The 18,660-nt window shown below is 36.1% G+C and overlaps 1 long non-coding RNA gene across 1 annotated transcript; it reads left to right on the top strand.

Moving 5' to 3' along the window:
* The first annotated feature begins 9,670 nt into the window (after positions 1-9,670).
* On the top strand, positions 9,671-14,969 carry LOC140653606 (uncharacterized). Its single transcript, XR_012043161.1, has 4 exons — positions 9,671-9,806; positions 10,726-10,850; positions 11,673-11,785; positions 14,844-14,969. It is a non-coding gene; the product is annotated as an uncharacterized lncRNA (long non-coding RNA).
* Positions 14,970-18,660: the final 3,691 nt, after the last annotated feature.

Raw genomic sequence — 18,660 nt, 5'->3', positions numbered from 1 at the left:
GCCCGTGTCGATGGAGAAGGGAGGTGAGCAGGGAGGAAGAGAAGACCAGACCTCCCGGCTGCCTCGCTGAAGGCCTCCGCGCCCGCCAGCGAGCACAGTGTGTCCACCTGCACCCTCGGGTTCAGCTTCTGCAGACCAAAAATCTAATCTTGTTATGTGATCCCCGTTTTGGGCTAATTTTCTGCTGTTAATGCACATGACACACACCACTATAGGTTCACAGGCTGAATCAACGAAAAGATTATCCGGGTGCCCAGTCTCTGAATCCAGACAAAATTTTATTTCTCCCAAGTCACAGGAGAAACCTGTGGGTTAGTTCTGCCCATGAAACCATATCGCTAGACTAAGAGTTTATACCACCAGATAAAACCAGTGCTGGGGGTATTGTGGCAGTGTTTTGAGCAGCAGTCTGAGGGCCCACCACTCTCCAGGCTTTGATTCAAAGGGCCCGTGGGTTGAAAACGGGGACAAGAAACCACTGGTGTGCTGTTGGTTGCTCACCCTTGCTGGAGCCTGGTGTGCAGGGTCAGCGGGGGCAAGCGCAGCGTCTCAGGGTGAGCCTCAGTGCTGCTCCGCTCAGTGTCTTCATCTGCGGTGCTACTGCTGGTGCCTACGATCCAGCCTGTAAATTGGCAGTGACCAGGAATGCCAGTTTGTGGCTCCCATTGAATTTAGTTGCAGCAACTGGTACAGCTAACACAAAAGGCTTTGTTCCTCAGGGCTGGGATGAAGGGTATGCTTTATGTGTTGCGAGTGCTAACTTATCAGCCCCCTGTAACATGATATTATACAATGCTATATAACAATCTGTACCAATCAGGCTTTGCGCAAGCCTCTGAAAAACAAGTTCCTTGCACACAAATTGTTGGGTCTGAAGTTCCCAGGAAGAGAAAAGATGGAAGAAAATAGAAAAGAAAATATTATAAGAAAAAGTATTTTGTTTATAGCAATAAATGTGCCAAAATAAATGCCTAGTGAGACAAATATATAAGATTTTTTTATTTACAGCTAATGAAACAGTTTGAAAGAGGACTTTTTTTTTAGATGATTTGAGTCTGCACGTGATTTGTGCAGTTAGTCACTGGAACTTGCAAAATAGGAGTGGATAATTATGGGTAGATATGAAGGTGATGATGCCATCCTAAATACACTTTTGAAAAGTTAAGAAGTGGGAATCAGTATAAAAGTTATTTGATAAGTAGTTGTGAAGAGGTAGTAATCACAACATGGATTTTTCTGCATAGGAATAATTACAAAAAGCACATGTTTTGAAAATAAATCCTCAGTTCATGCTTTAGCCATCACAGGCCAGCAGTTATGAGACAAAATATTTGACTTACATTGGAATTAGAGGACAGTTGTATTTCCTTCTAGTTTAGTGATGATGACGTAATGCATAATTCTTAGAAAGCTTTCTCTGCTCTTCAAAACATCTTAGATGCTCTGAAAGAGAGTTACTTCGATGTGAAAATCTGATGAAAGGGCAGGGATTTTAGTAGGGGGTTGGAGCTTCTTTTTTTGGCTTGGAAAGGTAATGGAGGCCTGTTCTGAATTAAAACTGTAAATCCAGTGTACTCAGAAATTTTATCAGAGATTACTAAATTGAATGAAGCGATATTGCATAGTACATGAACTGGTAGAAAATAACCACACCTCTGAGGAACTGTAAAAAAGGCAGAACAAAGGTATTTGATTTATTGCAAAAAAAAGGGGGGGGGGGTATTTTATCATACATCACCTCTATCTTTTCTGGGTTTGAATGAAATAATTTTAGTTTTGATTATCACAAGAAAGAATAATTCAGCTAGTAGTTGTGAACACTTAAAAGATGCTCATTTACAATACTTAGCAATGATACACGGAAAGTCTAAAAATCATGTACATAAGTTATTCTGCTGCTTTGGAAAATGGAGGGGCCATAAAATCAGTAGCTTTAATCACACAGCTTTGTAACAAATATTCAAAGACTTGTAAAGCTTTCTTCTAAGTAGCATTGTTAGAAGGTCTAGAAAAGAGACTAATTCTGAAGTCCCCTGTTTTCTCAAAGGTCTGTTATTATTAATCTATTCTGATACAATGTTGCTGTTTTTTCAGCAGATGGTTCTATTGCATTCAGTTTTACAGCTTTCAAAAACCAAATTTCTACTTACAAGTCAGACTTGTTTGAAGTAGAAGTTACATATGACACTGCAGGACCAAAGTCTGCTTCATTTGCTAGTGAGACTGGAATTCTTGCTTCCATTTGATGAAGACATCAGTAGTTATTTGCACAAATAAAAAAGTGGGATTTGGCTCCCGGAATTTGTGAAATATGTCAAAATTGAATTAGTAAAGTGGGGTTTCAAAACAAATCTGTATTTTACCCCCAAATATGCTGTTTTCAAATTATTTGGAATATATTCAGTGAGAAAATCTGTTCGCTCACCTGATGAAATATCTCTGGTGTAGTGTCACTGCTCTTAAAAGGTTCTGCCATATGACAGTGCAAAAAAGACAGTGCATCATCTCCCAAGCTGATATCCCCAAGACATTCTGCTATACTGCTGCAGCAGCTGAAACAATAAAATTCACCAAAGCTGCCTTTCTTCTCAGGGAAGTACTGGCTACTTTGTACAGAAAGCCAGCAATGGCTCAGCGCTTCTTTCTCACCCTTTTCTGCCTAGAAAGCTGAAAATAATTATAATGAATTAATATAACTGGAGGAACCTGTCAGAGGATTAAAAAATGCAATGCAGTATCCCTAACGATCTGGAATAGTTAATTAAGTTCTCTTATAAATGAGTTCCAAAAATAACTTACTTTCAGTAAGTTATTCTGAGAAACAGTCACTTTAGCATACCTGAGCTACAGTGCCTATTAGAAAAGGGCCAATTATCCAGTGATTGGCAGTTAAAGGTGAACTACTGAAGTTCTTAATTAAAAGATTTCCTATTATAATCACCAGTAAGTAATGGAATACTGCATATCTAAAGCAGACGTAACGTTAGAAGAATATTTCCATTTTGAAACAAAGATTTTGAAAATCGTCTCCTCCTGTGCTTACCATGCCAAGTCCGAAACGGGAACATTACGGTTTTCATGGGTGTAGCTGGCAGTGTGCCACTGTTGCCCCTCATTAGAGTGTCCTGCTCTGACTCTCCTGCAGTCAGAGGTGTTTCCCTCATCTAACAGGTGGCAGAATTTTCGCTGTTGTTAATACCCGAAGCTGTTTATGTAATACAGAAAAATGATTCGAGATTTTACAGGAGGATACTTCTGCCTTTTTAACTAAGAAACTGGCTGTGGAGCTCCTTTAGCTGCCTGTCATTGACAACTTCCCCGTGTTTTCACTTACTTCACAGTAAACAGGACATTATCAACTCTTCCATGAGATATACTGGAATTAAATTTGGGGAAAAAACTTCTGGTTTGGAAGCATGAGATGTATTGACATACTACTAAAATCTGAATGAAACTAATTTCTCAGGAGGCTTATCTCCCCACCCGGGTGTAGAAGGACTCAAGGTCATTCTGTCTGCATTTCAAGCTCACCAGATTTAAAGAGCTTTGCTCTGAATGCTGCATAACCATGCCCAAGATAATACAGCCTACTAAGGTTAGCTTGAACACTTTGTCACACTGTTCACCTCTTTTTAGACAGAAATAGGCATGCAGTGACTTCAGGTCCATCTCCAGCCATTCACACAGATATGGGCCCGGTGATCAGTGCTGTACGTGAAGGATGACTTACCAGGCCTATGGCCTTCTTGCTCTTAAGTGCTCCATATAAACACTACTAAAAATATATACAGCTAATCATATAGTTCCTATGTCCTGATAAGACAAGGCTAGTCATTTTCATAGGTGATTTGACTTGTTTCTGCAGAACTATGAAATCCAGCAACTTTACTTTGTCCTCTATTTAGCATTCCAGAAGACTCTTAGACCTGTATTTATTAACCACTGCAACAGAAACAGAATTTAGCCTAAGATAGCGTTATATATATGTTCTTGACTGATAGGTAATGGTCCTTATCTGATGACAGTTTTTCTAAGCTTTTGATGAAGTTAATTTTCATTAACTAATCTACCGATCTTCAGCGAGTCAAAAAGTAAAAAATTAACCTTACAAGGTCACGCCTCCGTCAAAATGTCCAGTCTGTTTCCATTTCCAGCAGGCACTAGCACAAGCTAAAATTAATATTCACTGGCAGCTGAACAGTTTTTTCACTTGACTAGGTCTGTTTTCAGTGTTTGAAATTTTTACTTTATTAGTAAAAGCACTAACAGTAGTTACCAGCAAGAGAAACTGTCAAGTTTGACTGGCAAAATCCTTCATCTACCTTTTTTCTGTTCAGCTTAATCCATGGGATTTTAATGTATTTTTCTGCACATGAAGTCCTTCAGTACTTTTAAGGGAAAAAAAAAATGTCTGAGCCTGAAAGCCTGTAGTACCAAAGGAGTTTCTATTTTACATGTATCTATTTTGATTGCAATGGAAAAGTTAAGCGTAGATGTTGTATTACAGGTTGAAGAAGTTTTATATCCTCCTATCTTTTTCTCACTTATAAAGAAAAAAATGGATTTTTTTAGAAATAAACATTTCAATTTTTAGATTTGCATAAGTTTTAAATACAAAACAAATGTGAGAGCTATTCTAATGTTACATTGAAACAAATGTAGTTCAGAGATGAGTTTATTGTAAAGAAGTACATGTACAAGATTCAAAAGCAAGTCCCGGTTATCTAACATGACATGTTTCCTGTGAGGCTATATTAACTGCCGATGAAGACTCTGAAGATGGAAATTTTGGAGTGTTTCTGTATGTCAGAGACTATGATCTCCTATTAACCATTCTAAAGGAGAAGAAAAAGATCTTTTAGACTCAAGAATCCTTATAATGTGTTCATCATGCAACAACTTTGAGTCTAACACTATAGGCTTTAATTTATTGGGAGTTAGCCATCTATTTGATGGCTGCAAAACACCCAGGAAAAATGTGGTCGTGGATAATAACCCATGAGAACAGAGAGAAATTAGCTATCTAGTTAATGAGGTTAAGCTAAAGTATCTTCTCCATCATCATGGGCTAAACCACTGGGATCGTGTAGGCAGAAATGACTGGGATATTTTCAGAGAGACACCTAAATTTAGAGAAACAGTTTTCAAAGAAAAGAGTCAGAACTTTGAACTGGTGCAATGAAAATCTAAAAATGAACTATAGTATCTTACCGTGGTGGTATACAATTTGGGATCATTACTCACCTATTAAATGGTTCTGCAGTTTGTCACTGATTAAGGACATTTAAGTAGGTTAAAGCTGCTGAAGTTTCAGGGGAATAAGCAAACAGCAGCTTTTTTGGCCCATTTGTTTCACTGCAAAAATCTTCCCGTACCATAAAGTATTTATAACATAGCTGTAAGTAGTAAAAAGGACTATTTTCTCTCTATTCCGCTGTTCCTATTCTGTTCAATTTTGCCAGTACAAATATTGTGAAAAATTTTAACAATCAAAACAGTTTTTAACTGTCACATTTAATACTCTTTCCATCTCACAGTCAGATTTTTCACGAGAGAATTAATCTAGTAAGTATGGAGCTGTTTTGACCTAATTCGGAAGTAGCGAGCTTAATTTAGAGTGATACAGATAAAGCATTTTATCACTGCAAAAAAGCAACAAATCAATTGTAACTTTCAATGTCCCGTTGAACTTTATTACATCATGTGTAGTATAAACCACTGACATAATCTGCCTCTGATTTTGAGACCTCAAGGAAGGGTGGCTGTGACAGTGCCCTTTGAAATAACATTGAAGCATCAGCTCCCATGTCAACATCATGCTCTAATCAGTGCAGTCTTTTTTGTTGCAGGGTCTTCCACCTTATAATTGACCCTGACATATGCTATTCACTCTACCCCTTGGCTTTGGACATATAATTCCTGTCATGGTCAATTATTAGGTGATAGAGCCTGCAACCACAGGGACCATTGCTTAAAATCATCCTACACAGTAAGCCCTGAAGTGACCAAATTCAAATCTAACTGGAGGGGAAGAGGGGATCTAGTCTTTGATAAAACTAATATTCTTTTCACTTCTATATAGAAAAATGTCAATTTCCATCATCCTATATATTACTGAGACAAATGGTGACAGTGCTATTTCTGAAACAGGTTAAGGAAAAGTACAAAAGCCTTTACCAAACTCGACATACTCTGAAATGAGGAAATTGTCTGTACGAGCATACAGTATGCATAAAAATTAGATTACACTACATTTGAAAGGCAGATGAGAGTTTAAGAGTGACAAGTGGGCAAGTGCTAAAAATAAGGGCATGTTACTTCCTTTCCAACACTGCTTTGTCTGTATGCTTTCTTTGATGTCGTTTAAGCTTTGAAGTAAAGAAATACTTTGCAGGAGTCTGAAAGACACTTCTTATTACTATATCAATAAGAACTAGTTTTGAACAAAATGATCTCTTCTAGTTGTCCCATTGGTTCTATAATACCTGAGAAATTGGGCAATGACAAAAACCAGGACACCTGGTCTCTGGTCTTAGTGTAAGCATTATGATTTTCAAAACCATACAGTTTTGCAGTCATTGTATTACTGCAATAACATTACAGAATTGTTACAACTTCAGGAATAAGATCTGAGACAAGAGCAGAAGTTTACCATCCATCTGCAGACATTTACTTGAAAGGCCAGGTTGTGAACCATGAGTTCATTTCACAGATTCTCTGGCCGTAGTCACCTATGCTGTTAACCCAGAGGGACAGCTATCCCTTTTTTTTTCTGCGTGGACATTAATTTCAATTTGCTAGTTGCCATTGCCTGGCTCGGGTTGTTTATTTGTTTGGTTGGTTGGGGGTTTTTTTTGTAAAAGCTGAAGGCAATTTTAATAATCTATAGTCTTTTCAGTCACGAATTATTATCTACAGGAATCTCCCACTGATTTGTTTCACTGTTGACAATTTACTTAATTCTCTTGTACCTAAGCAACCCAGCTCAGAAATAATCCTTAAAAGACCTTTGCAAATCTGCTGAGTTTTACAGGTAATACAAGATATAATATTCTGAAAAATGTGGTTTGGGGATGTCTTTATTACATATCTTAGCCTGAATAGACAAAGCTCTAATTAACATTCATACAATTATCTAAGTCTTTTAAAATCCCATCTGTACAGTTTGTCTTAATGATGTATACATAGCATAGCAATCCCAATAAATACCAAGCACATACAATGCAAGTGCTTTTAATTTAAACTATGCCACTGATTAATGATGGAGTATTCTGAAACCGTTGTACATGCTCTATATTTCAATTGTACGGTTGTCTTAAGACTTGAACACCTTCCTGCTGAAGTACACAGTCCTGCATATATCTGGGAGCTGTTACTCCAGCAACTGCTGTTACTGTGTGCAGTATCCAAACAAGTCAACTTTGGAAACTACTAATTTACCTACATATGGGTGCCTTTACCAGAATGCGTAACCCAGCTCAGGTGTTTGCAAGACAAAAACTTACAGTTACTGAACCTATTAATATGTGCAAATACCAAATTTCCACACCTTCAGAATAAAAAAAAGTGCTGTTCCTAACATACATGCTTTTTATCTACCCTGCACATGTCACATGACATCCTAAACATTATTTCATAGAAGAGTTAATTCAGCTTTCAGCAGTCTGCAGTCTGTGAAGCAAGGAGAATAACTCCTGTCTGGTTTATGGTTTAAAGCATGATTGAATATACTAACAGGGCTCCATGAAGTACTCATTTCAATATATATAATGTATTTTTAAAATATTTCATCCCTATACAGGTCTCATCCTCTAAATAAGTGGAGCATCTCTGTTGTGCTTAAGAAGCAGAGGCAGTAGAGCCCCAAAATACTGGGACAGCACCAGTGATCTGAATCTTGGAATTTTATTCTCTGATCAATAACTTGTTGATTGTTGCGTGATCGTTCATGTGACTTCAGCTGCTCTTTGTTTCAGTTTCTCTGCCTGTAAAGTGGGCATAGCTATACCTTGCAGAGTATTTTGAGATTTATAGGGGTTTACAACTGCATACATTACAAAACATGATTGAAATAAGTATTAAAAAAAGAGTCTTTTCAGAAACCTTTTAACTCAGTTGTTCCAAAGATCAGTCCCTAACATTAGATTATGGCAATTAAGGTAAATACTTTGTGTCTGATGAATAAGATAGTTTATAATCTTATAAATGTATATGATTATCTTATTTTTAATGTTTGTATGCAGGTTCTTTTGGGGAAGTATGCAGGGACATCACAAGCAGTGTTTAAATCTCACCACGGCAACTGATTTTTCTGTGCTCTATCAATAACATATTTGCAGAACTGCCAGATGGGGAGAGAAACTGCAGTGCGAAAATAATGGTCAGGTTTGTAGTACAACAAGAAAAAAAGATCAGACATTGGATACATGATTTTAAAAGCATATTTTGGCTAACTTTAAACATTTAACAAACTTCTTAAATAAAAGCTTTGTATTGATCTGTCTGCAAGAATGACAAAAGAAAAAGGTGAAAAAAAATCATATAGCTAAAGCTGACACAAATCCTAACCAAATACAATTAATATGGAATATAAAAATGGTAAATATTTGGATGATAAATCTTGTGGCAGTATGGGAGTCAGAAGGTTACTATGAGCTTTGTAGTAAAGATTTCTAATAGGGTCTATCCAGTCTCTCCTTCTTCCATTATGGAGAAGATTGGTAAAAAAGCAGAGCTTTGAAAAATTTGATTCTCCCAGTGTCCTCTGTATAAAACAGCATTAAAAACAAACATTTAAAGACAGCAAACTTGCAAAACCTCAGTGCATTTTTTAACCCATTTTCAGGCAGCATTAGATCAACAACAGAAATAATTGCTGTCAGTTTGTACTTTTTGACCAATAATTCTCTGTATTTCCTGCAAGAAACTTGAGTGATGCAAATGACCTTATTTTTACAGCATGCTTTTATTAAATAGTTTATTATTTTGGCAGACTAATAAAGATTTTGGTATTTGCTTTTATTTGCAATAATATTACCACCACATAAAAAAGGATTTTATGTTCTTTTTGAGGAACAAGGAGGATAAAAGTGTTGATGGATAGTGCAACTAAGGCATCAGCAATGAACTGGAAATGAGACACATAAATATGAAAGCAGAGCTAAGAAAATAGAACTGCACCCTTGGCCTTTCTGAAAAGAACACGCACATGCCATGGTTCATTCATACAGTTACAGAAACTCCTTTTGTTTTCAGTGAGTCACTGAAAATATGCGAAGACTAAAATATTACTAAGATTCTCAGTTGTTTGGCATATTTTTGTAGTTAATGTGGTTGTGAAATGTTTCTAAACATTTAGAGAAATGACTGGTGATAATGATGATGATTTTTTAGAAGATGTGTATTTTATTTGAAATATAAATTTGTCCCTCTTTCTAGCTATATCTTAGCCAAAGGTGGTGAAACAATATCAGTTTTCAGTTTTCCCCTTTTTGCCCCCAAACAGACCTAATTCTTCAAAGATCAAAGAGCAGAGACCCAGTAGCCAGGTTAGACAATCACACACAAATTTTAAAACCAAAATTATCATCCCTCTAATCAAAAAAGCCTAGATAGCATGTAATAGCATTAAACTTATTTTATCTTGAATGGGGGGTTTCATTTCAGATTGAAAGAATTGTGACTACAGTATTCATTCTGCAATAATCTGAGCTCCTCAACAACTGGTGATGTTGGATGCTAGGGGTATTCGGCAGTGCGTAAGAGTTGCTCAGCATCTATTGTAATCTGAACCTTAATTTCTTAAGGTAAGGAACATATTTATTCAAACAAATAATTGGATATGCCTTAGAAATAATGATATTCACTTGATTGAGGATACTTAAGATCTGAATTTTACATATAGTCACCCCTCAAAAAGACAGCCGGTGCAGAAAAATATGAACAGAGCAAATACCGCATGAAAAAGGTAAACAGGCAAACAAAACTTCGCCTCACTGGAAATTTGTATGTTCCATTTGCTTTTTCTAAAAGGCAGTCAGTAAGTAGGAATCATGAAGTATGAGTTTCATAGAAGAATAAATCTAACAATTAATTATATGTCAAGGCTTAAGAATCAAAAAACTGCTTATGCCCATTGCCAGTCATTCACTCCCTGTCAGTAGTAGTTCACATCTTTCCTGGGATGGCATCCAACCACAGTGGCATCTAAAATATAGCAGGCTATATTGTTACAGTTGGAGGTGAAATCGAAAGTTGCACCAAACAGAAGTGACAAATTCACATTGCTCAGTGTTGCCTAGCAATAAGAGATGAGTTTATTATGAACACTGACTCTATCCGTTGCAAAGGGGGTTTGTATTCACACCAAAATGCCACTACTCTTACAGGAAAAAGGGGCAAAAATAGAGTGGGCAGAAGGAGGAAACAGTCATAGTAGCTGTTAAGCACTTTCTGAATTTCAGGATTCCTCTCTGTCTCTTGGGAACTGCTCAGGAAGGAAAAGGTAGAGCCTGCCTCTAGCTGAACTCTTGAGATTGGCCAGGTAGCTTGTTACCAATCTTAATCGTCGTTTTGAATGCCCTTAGTAGTGCTGTTTCATTAGTAGCTCAGAAACTTCATAAAATCTTTACAGAATGTTCTCAAGAACGGCTCAGTAGTTGTTTTCATTGTGCAGAGCTTTCCATTTGCTTCAGCTTTTTTTTTTGGCCTTTTTGTTTTTTTTAGGGAAAAGGACAAGACTTCAGGGAGCTTTTCCCTCCTGAGACACCTTGCTGTTTTCCTTTTTAACCACTGTTATATGGGAGAACATTTATTTCTATCATCGCAGACATTGGACTATGTCTCTCAAGGTATCAACTACCGAACTGTTCAGATAAACAGGATTTTGAAGAAATATTTAGGTATCCTTGAAGACCTTACTAGCTACCCACCTACGTTTTTAGGCACCTAATAAATTTTAAAAATCCACACAATAGCTCCTACTAAAAAAACCTCCAATAACTGATCTGTTTCTGTGCTTTTATGCCATCTGCATTTTTGACAACTGAATATTTTTGTCAGCATGGTCCATTGTGCTCAAGTTCACATCAGCTTTTTTCCTCTCTTTTTTTTTAAACATCACATGACTACATATATGATAAGAAAATGCGTTATATCACACATTTTGCTTTACAGATTGGGGTTCACAGTGGATTTTTTGAAGTGACAAAAAATATACACGAAGTATTTCTATTATAAGAATGCATTTATATTATAAAAATAATAGATTCATCAAATGCTATGTAAGTCAAGTACATTGAAGTTACAAAACAGTTGTGATTTTAAGAAGCTTTAGAAACAAATACAAAAACTAAGGATGAAGTGTAGAGATGATATAGTTTAGATAAAATAGGGTGAAGTCTAGATAAAAATTGCTCTCTTTTATATTTATGAAATGGTTAATTAAAGGTGCTAATGCAGAATTATCTCCTTAGCTTACATGTTCACCTAGCTAAATTAAGTGAACCTGTAAAAAATTGAGAGTTTAATTTTTATATTTTGTGTGCAAAATGGAGCTATTGTCTCAAATTCTCATTTATGCAGTAAGCTTTGCAGGTACAAAACTGAGGTACTTACATTTTGTAAATGTTTTTGTAGAACCTTTAGTAACTTTGGTCCTTTCTTTATTTCAGATTCAACGTGTTACAAACAAACATATTCCACCTGTTACAACAATCTGGCATATTACTTTCTTGATACGTGATGATACAATACCTCTCAGGTTTGCTGAGTAGCAAAGAGAAATGTAAGCAAATGAAAAGGTTTTCCACTTTCACAGTTTTTTTTCTGCTTGGGGTTCTGTTTGTCTGAGAACTGTATGAATAGAAGCCATATTTTATAGTATTTCTTTAACCTCTGCCATCTGGTGTAGGTTAGTTTTTCCACTGCCAACATATCCTAGAGGCCCCAGTACCAAAATGTTTAATTTCTAAGCAAACATTTGGACTTTATAAATCCAGTTTAAAAAAATAGAGCAGTATTTTTTTAAACTATATATTGCATTTGCCACTAGGGATGACATTAATAAACACACAGACAAGTATGTGGGTTTAAAGGCTTCTGGCCGTGACTTTATTTTCTGTAGCAGAGCTCCAGAGATGTCGGGTCACCCGACATCTTTAATCACTGAGTCATGCTCAGTTATCACGAAGGAACTTGAATATCCCCTACTGACCTAAAGGCTGAAGTTGTGTATAGGGATTTGCACCACCATAGCCAAAACCTTCCAAATCAAGCATGGTTTCAGGCAGATAATACTCACTCATGCCAAAGCCAAAGCTTTAGTTGCTCTATTTTTTTTAATATAAAGTAAAGTTACTTCACTGCAACAAGAGAGGATTGTTGCTACAAAAGAGTTTGGACAAGTAGGTAACCACTTAAAAAAACAAGCAATGCAATAACCATATCTCCAGCAACTTCCTTATGTTATATCTGAGGAAAAAAGACCCACAAAAATCATGTGTCAGAATTCTACTACCAAGAGGAGAAAGTCCTTTCTAAATTTACAAATGCATAATGATACATTTTGTGTTAGCCAGCAAATTCTCAAGTCTCAATTTGAAAATGTGCAGTAGTGTTGATTGTCCCAAGTTGATCTTTAGTCAGAGTGAAACATTGAAAAAAACTTGCTTCTGCTGAGAATGGGCAGGCATACACAGTTCATCTTAATCAGTATTCTTCAGAGGCAGATAGTCACCGGGGAAAAGACACATAGAGAATGCATAGATAATAAAGGAGAACATTTAAAGCTGTGTATATGCAAGATCTGAAGGGTAAAGAAAAGGAAAATAACTATCTTGTTACTTAATTCTGATTTAGGAAAAGATCTGAAAAAAAACCCCGTTAGGAACTCCCACTTCTTTCCATGTCCACCTGGTTAAAAATGTTTTTTCTGTGTTTATCCCTAAATTCTGAAATATCAGTGATAGCTTGGTTTGCCATTTTCTCCTGAAGACTTTCCTACTCCTGAAGAGTATTCAGAAACATGTTTTTGGCACACGCTGTTTCCTTTAATGAAAATTCGCAAAAGGTCTTTACTTCTTACTGTTTATTCAGTTTCAAATTAAACACGTGTTAATAAAAACAAAGAACAGTAAATAATCTAATTAACAAGTGGTTCTTTTCTGAGGACTGAGCTGCAGTGGAAAAGTTATGCCTGCTTAATTGAATTCATTTAGAATTTGACTAGTGCAATCTGGTAATGAAGTTTCATGATATTTGTTGAATTTAAATGATAATTCTCCTGGGGCATCTGCTGAACAGTATGGATGAAGAGGTGGCATATCACCTTTCAGCCAATCTGGGATATGAAATTCTGTAGTACTTTGCAAGACAACTAATTGCACTTATTTTAATATGCTTAGTTATAAACAGCGGCGTCTGGAGAATGAACATCCTGTCTCTACCATGGGGATAGTGACTTCTCCTGCCTGGATGGACAACTGGTTAAATTGCCCCCGTATGAGTCACCAGAACTGATAAATCAGTGCCCACACTGCAGTCTGTTTTAGTCATCAATGAAACTTTTTTGGTTTAATTTAGTAATTTTCTGATACTAGCTTACTTTGAGACCATTCACAGTTTTTCACTGTGCTCCTTAAACCTTCTTGTGTTGAGGCGACAGCTTAGACATACCCTGAAAGATTTAGCTCAGTATTTCTTAGTAGCCATTGATTAGAAAGCCCGGCAAACCTATGCTCAGATTTGTGTTGCGCCTGGACTTTCCCTCTCTTCTCAGCACCTCTTACCAGTCAGCTAACTCTCTTGATTCACTTCTGATTCTCAATGAACTCCAACCTGGATGTCCTGTGTCCAACTAGGCATTTTAATTATTGGCATAGAGTGGGTTTAGCCTCAAGAAACCAGACACGCTCTACCAGTCCATCTTTTTATCTGTCCTCTTCTGCCACAGTTTTTCTTGTAAATGTTTGGTCAGTGTAACTGAATTTTTCAAAGGACTGAAGATCACAACATTCCTGCAGGTTTTATGAGCATAAACGCCTGTCTGAGAAGAGAAAAAGATCAAAGTCAGAGCTCCAGCAAGGAAAAGACTGGAGTTAGCAGTTACATATTTGGCCATCCATTAAACATGCCATGCAGAGCCTGCCACAACACTGTGCTGCTGTTTGCCACATCAATAGTAAAAGGCTATAGGAAGAATCTGGGAGTAATTTTCATGAAATTACATCTTTTGTCATTCCTATCGTAAAGCTGGGTGCTAAATTGGTCCTAACTCACAACCTCCCCCAGAAGAGACTGGAGGGGAGGAACCTCAGACTAAACTCTAGCATACAGACTGAACTGATAGACCTAACTCCTTCTGAGGGACAGGTTCTGGGCTCTGACATTCTTCTCTGTACTTCCTACTTAACAGCAACCTTCTCTGTTTTTCACTAACATAAATCCTATTCAGATTTGTCTGCAGCCAGTCTGCCTGCCAAGCATGGGCTAAGAGCTTCACTTGGCAGCAGAGTGCCGTGTTACGTACTGAAGTGCTTGGCTTTGTCACGCCATTGTGAGGCCTTAGGTGTTTTCAAAAGCGTGGTTGTGGTTCTCGTATGCACCGTAATCAGTCCAGTAAGAATTAAACTCTGTCTTTGAATTCTATATAGAAGTGAATTTACCTACAGATGCAAAGTGGTATTGAAGTAAGTGGATTTATATCGGAAGTAAATTGGAGTACCCAAAGTAAATTTGCTGAGTACACAAATACTTACCTAATAATTACTGTTTTTTTATAAATGTGATAAGCATATAGGGGACACATGGTCACACATCATGTATATGTTGCCTATTTTTGTTAGGTGACCTATGCGTGGAGAACAAGAAGAGCTACCCTGAAGATCATACATAACATATATCTGTCCAGGGACAGTGAATAATAAACAGTCTCTGGAGCTTGGCAGAAGTTTAATTCAAGGACTATCATGGACGTTGCATAGTTTTGTTTATTGTATAATAAGTAATCAAATAAATTTTCAGACATTGAAAGTGTGCTTTTCTATAGTACAAATTTTTAAGCAGGTTTCTTGGCATGCATTTTGTTTGTACTGTGCTTGAGGTTGTTTATGGCATTAGTGGTTCGTGCGTTTGTGCATGTTTGCATTCTGTCTGTTTATGAAGTATTTCACTGGTACCCTTACACAGCATGTGGTCGGTCGAAGATTATTTTTGATAACATGTGTAGTCATCATGCATTTTGCTGAAAGGCTTTTAAACTAAGGTAGGTTAAACACTGCTTATCTGCAGTTATGTAAAGACAGACTTGCAGGTTGTACTCGTCTCTACAGAAGTTAGATACAAAAAAATACCTGCACTGTTTTAAAGATGTGAGTTGGTGCCAATTTTTCCAACAATCATGGCAGCTTGGTATATTTGAGTTTCATAAAGATAGGCCAATTCTATTAATAACTGGATCATTAGTATATTTTTATTATGCTAGATGTCAAAAATAATTAACAGATGACTCATTATATTATAATAATACCATGTGTGTAAATCATTTTTGAAATGAACTACAGAAGCAAAACCAAACCTCTAACAAGGATAATTTAAATCACTTCAGTCTGTAATTGACAGCTAAGTATAGGGAATACTTTCAGGACCCACAGACAGGGTTGTGAAATTAATCTGTGAATTACACTGGGCTTAGAGTGTTAGTTGATACTTTTCCTGGTGTTTTGAGAGTATAGGTTGTTCAGCATGTGTCTAATAAGACATTACAAGAATACCATTTGCAAAAAATGTAGATGCTGAGCAGCTCTAGACACTTACAGGCATCAGTTCAGTAAGGATTTTGTGAACGCTACAGAATAAAATACTGTTGCTCTATTTACATGCCTAACTGCTGCTTTAAGAGCCTAATTCTCCCCATGAATCTTGTCCTACAGTTCAAGAAACTCTGCTTCTGCAGATATTATTGAGAATGTGCATGAAACTTAAGAGAAACAGAGCTGACCAATAATAAATGCTTATGAAAATTCCACTTCTAAGTACTATTTTATTACTATTTTTACTAAACTTCTTCACAGGTAATAATAAACTCCGTGTATCAGCTCTGGTTTTCTTGAGAATATTTTCATACAAGTATACTTCTTTTCTTCCTACCAGAATAATATTAGACACTTGTCTAATACTTCTTTTACATTGCTCAAATATGCATTTATGAGAGCTTAAAATACATTTCATTAAGATTATCTGTCTTTGAATATGAGAATAAAATTAATGAATATCAGTGAAAACATTTCATTTATGTTGTGCACAGTTTTTTATCTACTTTCTGAATGTAAAATATTATACTGCTGTATCATTTATCACACCATGCTGTGCTGCACAACTATAGTTGCTTTTTACGTATAGCACTGTAACCTACAGTGAGACCTTTGCTTAAGAATAATTATTTAAGTGACTTTAAGTGAATTAGAAAGAAGATAGCTAAAGGTGGAATTCAGACCCTCTAGCTACTCTTTCTGCTTGTAACATGCCATACCTATGTTATTCCTGAGAAGCCTAAATTCAATCCACAGAAAATAACATTTCTATGCCTCAAGACATAGGAGCTATTCATACAGAAATGAGAAGCAAAATGTGTACAGAAATAAACTTTACATCTTATGACAGTAGCAGCAGGTTCATAGTGTCAGGAAGAAAAAAAATGATGAAAGGAAGCCAAGCCTGACAAACTGAATTGTGGCTCATCTGAATGTTGTTGAACTTCGTTTCACTAACAAAGCAGTGGTATATTTTTTTCATGAAATAATAATTTACAGTTAAAAAAGAGAAAATTATAAAAGTTCCTTCCTATCACCATAATACCTTAGTTTTAAAATAAATGTGCATGTGTTATATAAATTCATAGATCTTGGAAACTATATAGGTATTCTTCAATATTTTAAATTGGGAACAGAGAAGAGGATTTTAGTAAAAGCTAAATGATGATACAAAGGACTGAATTTTGCAGTAATTTGTATAGAAATGTGTATCCATGCAGAATCTATGTAAAAATCCAAATAACGACTATATAAGGAGTACTATATTTCTATGTATTAATATGCAATATTTTATACAATGTAGAATACATATTCTACATTATTTTACAGAGTATACATAGCATATTGAAGATGCACATGAATATATATATATATATATATATTCAAATCCTATCTATACATAGATTCCATCTTCCAGTTCATGTTTTTGTATAAATCAGGAGCGATTCCGATAAAGTCAATTCTTAAAATGTTGTAAGAGGTTATCAGCAAGTCCATTATATATAGTAAACACATATTAACATTTAAAAGATGAGCCAAGACAATACTTAACTACTCATTTTGGGCTGTGTCCAAATACTGGCTCATATGCTAACTATTCACAAGTATAGTATTTTGATAATATTCTTCAGCAGACATATTTTTATGTTGTAAAGAAGACCTATGTAACTTGGACGTTCTTGAAAATAGAACTTAACTTTTATCTTATTTAAGTGTTTTCAACGTTTTAGCCTTGATATCTTCCATTTTCTGCTTCCAGTGCAGTGAGAGTACTGCTGGAACAACAACTTAACTTCCAGGAAAGTTCAGCAGATCTTTTGGGACTTACAGCATGTAAGAAGTCAGGCGCTGTTCAAGTGAGCATGATATTCACAACCCCCTAGAAAGCATTTTTAAACCCTGAGAAAATATTTTTGATTTTGCAAACAATGTTACAATTATTGTCTAAAATTTTCCTTTTAATATATGAAAACATCCCAAGGGATTGAAAATATGTTCTGCTTCATTATATGTATTGGCTTTAGACATCATTACCCACTAAAAGTCACTTCAGTTCCAGGTGTGACTATTTGCTGTATAAGAAATCAAGCAGCTAGTTAATTATCCACTTTAAAAATAAAATTCTGTCCTTAAAACAAAAGGAGAAGGACACTTTTCATGACATTTCCAATGAACTGGAACTTCTTGCTTCAAATGATATTCCAAAAACTTGCTTTTTCTCTTGGAACTGGGTCAGAGTTTTTCTAGCCTTGATAGAATTGGCATCCTTTCTCCAAATTGAAATATGCCAGCCGTAGTACTTTTTCAGTAATATAGTTATCATGCAGAAAATCTTTGATAAGGCCACATATGCAACATTTGTGTTATAGACATCCATGAACCTGCAAGGTTATGTGACTGTGAGTAACCCCTTCTGCCATTTGATGTTACTAAGACTTCAAAAAGCTTGACCGTGAGACAGACTTCTTTTTCCCCCAAAGGCTCAACATTCTTTTTGTGCTACAATTTTCAGAAGAACTCTTTGTTTGAAGAAGCTGGGCAGGGTAAAGCTGGCAGACTGGAACACTGCCCTGATGTGTTGTGACAGACATGTAATCTGCCATTTGACCACTGGTTCACACATCAGTGTTAATGTGAATGTGACACCTCTCAGCATACTGTTAATCATGCATTACTCTTCTGTCTAAAATGTGGAGATGTGGAGTAGACTTTTATTCTTTTTAGAAGACTACACAAAAAAATCTAGTGAAATGAAAATTTACAGCCATAAAGGCAAACTGATTGACAGCTGCAAATCATAGTCACAGCAACATTGATATATACATATTTATAGATCCCTAGATTTTGAAAC

This window comes from Ciconia boyciana, chromosome 6 (genome assembly GCF_034638445.1).
Source record: "Ciconia boyciana chromosome 6, ASM3463844v1, whole genome shotgun sequence".
Taxonomy (NCBI): domain Eukaryota; kingdom Metazoa; phylum Chordata; class Aves; order Ciconiiformes; family Ciconiidae; genus Ciconia; species Ciconia boyciana.
Note: the sequence above shows the minus strand (reverse complement) of the source record. Positions and strands in the feature narration are given on the sequence as shown.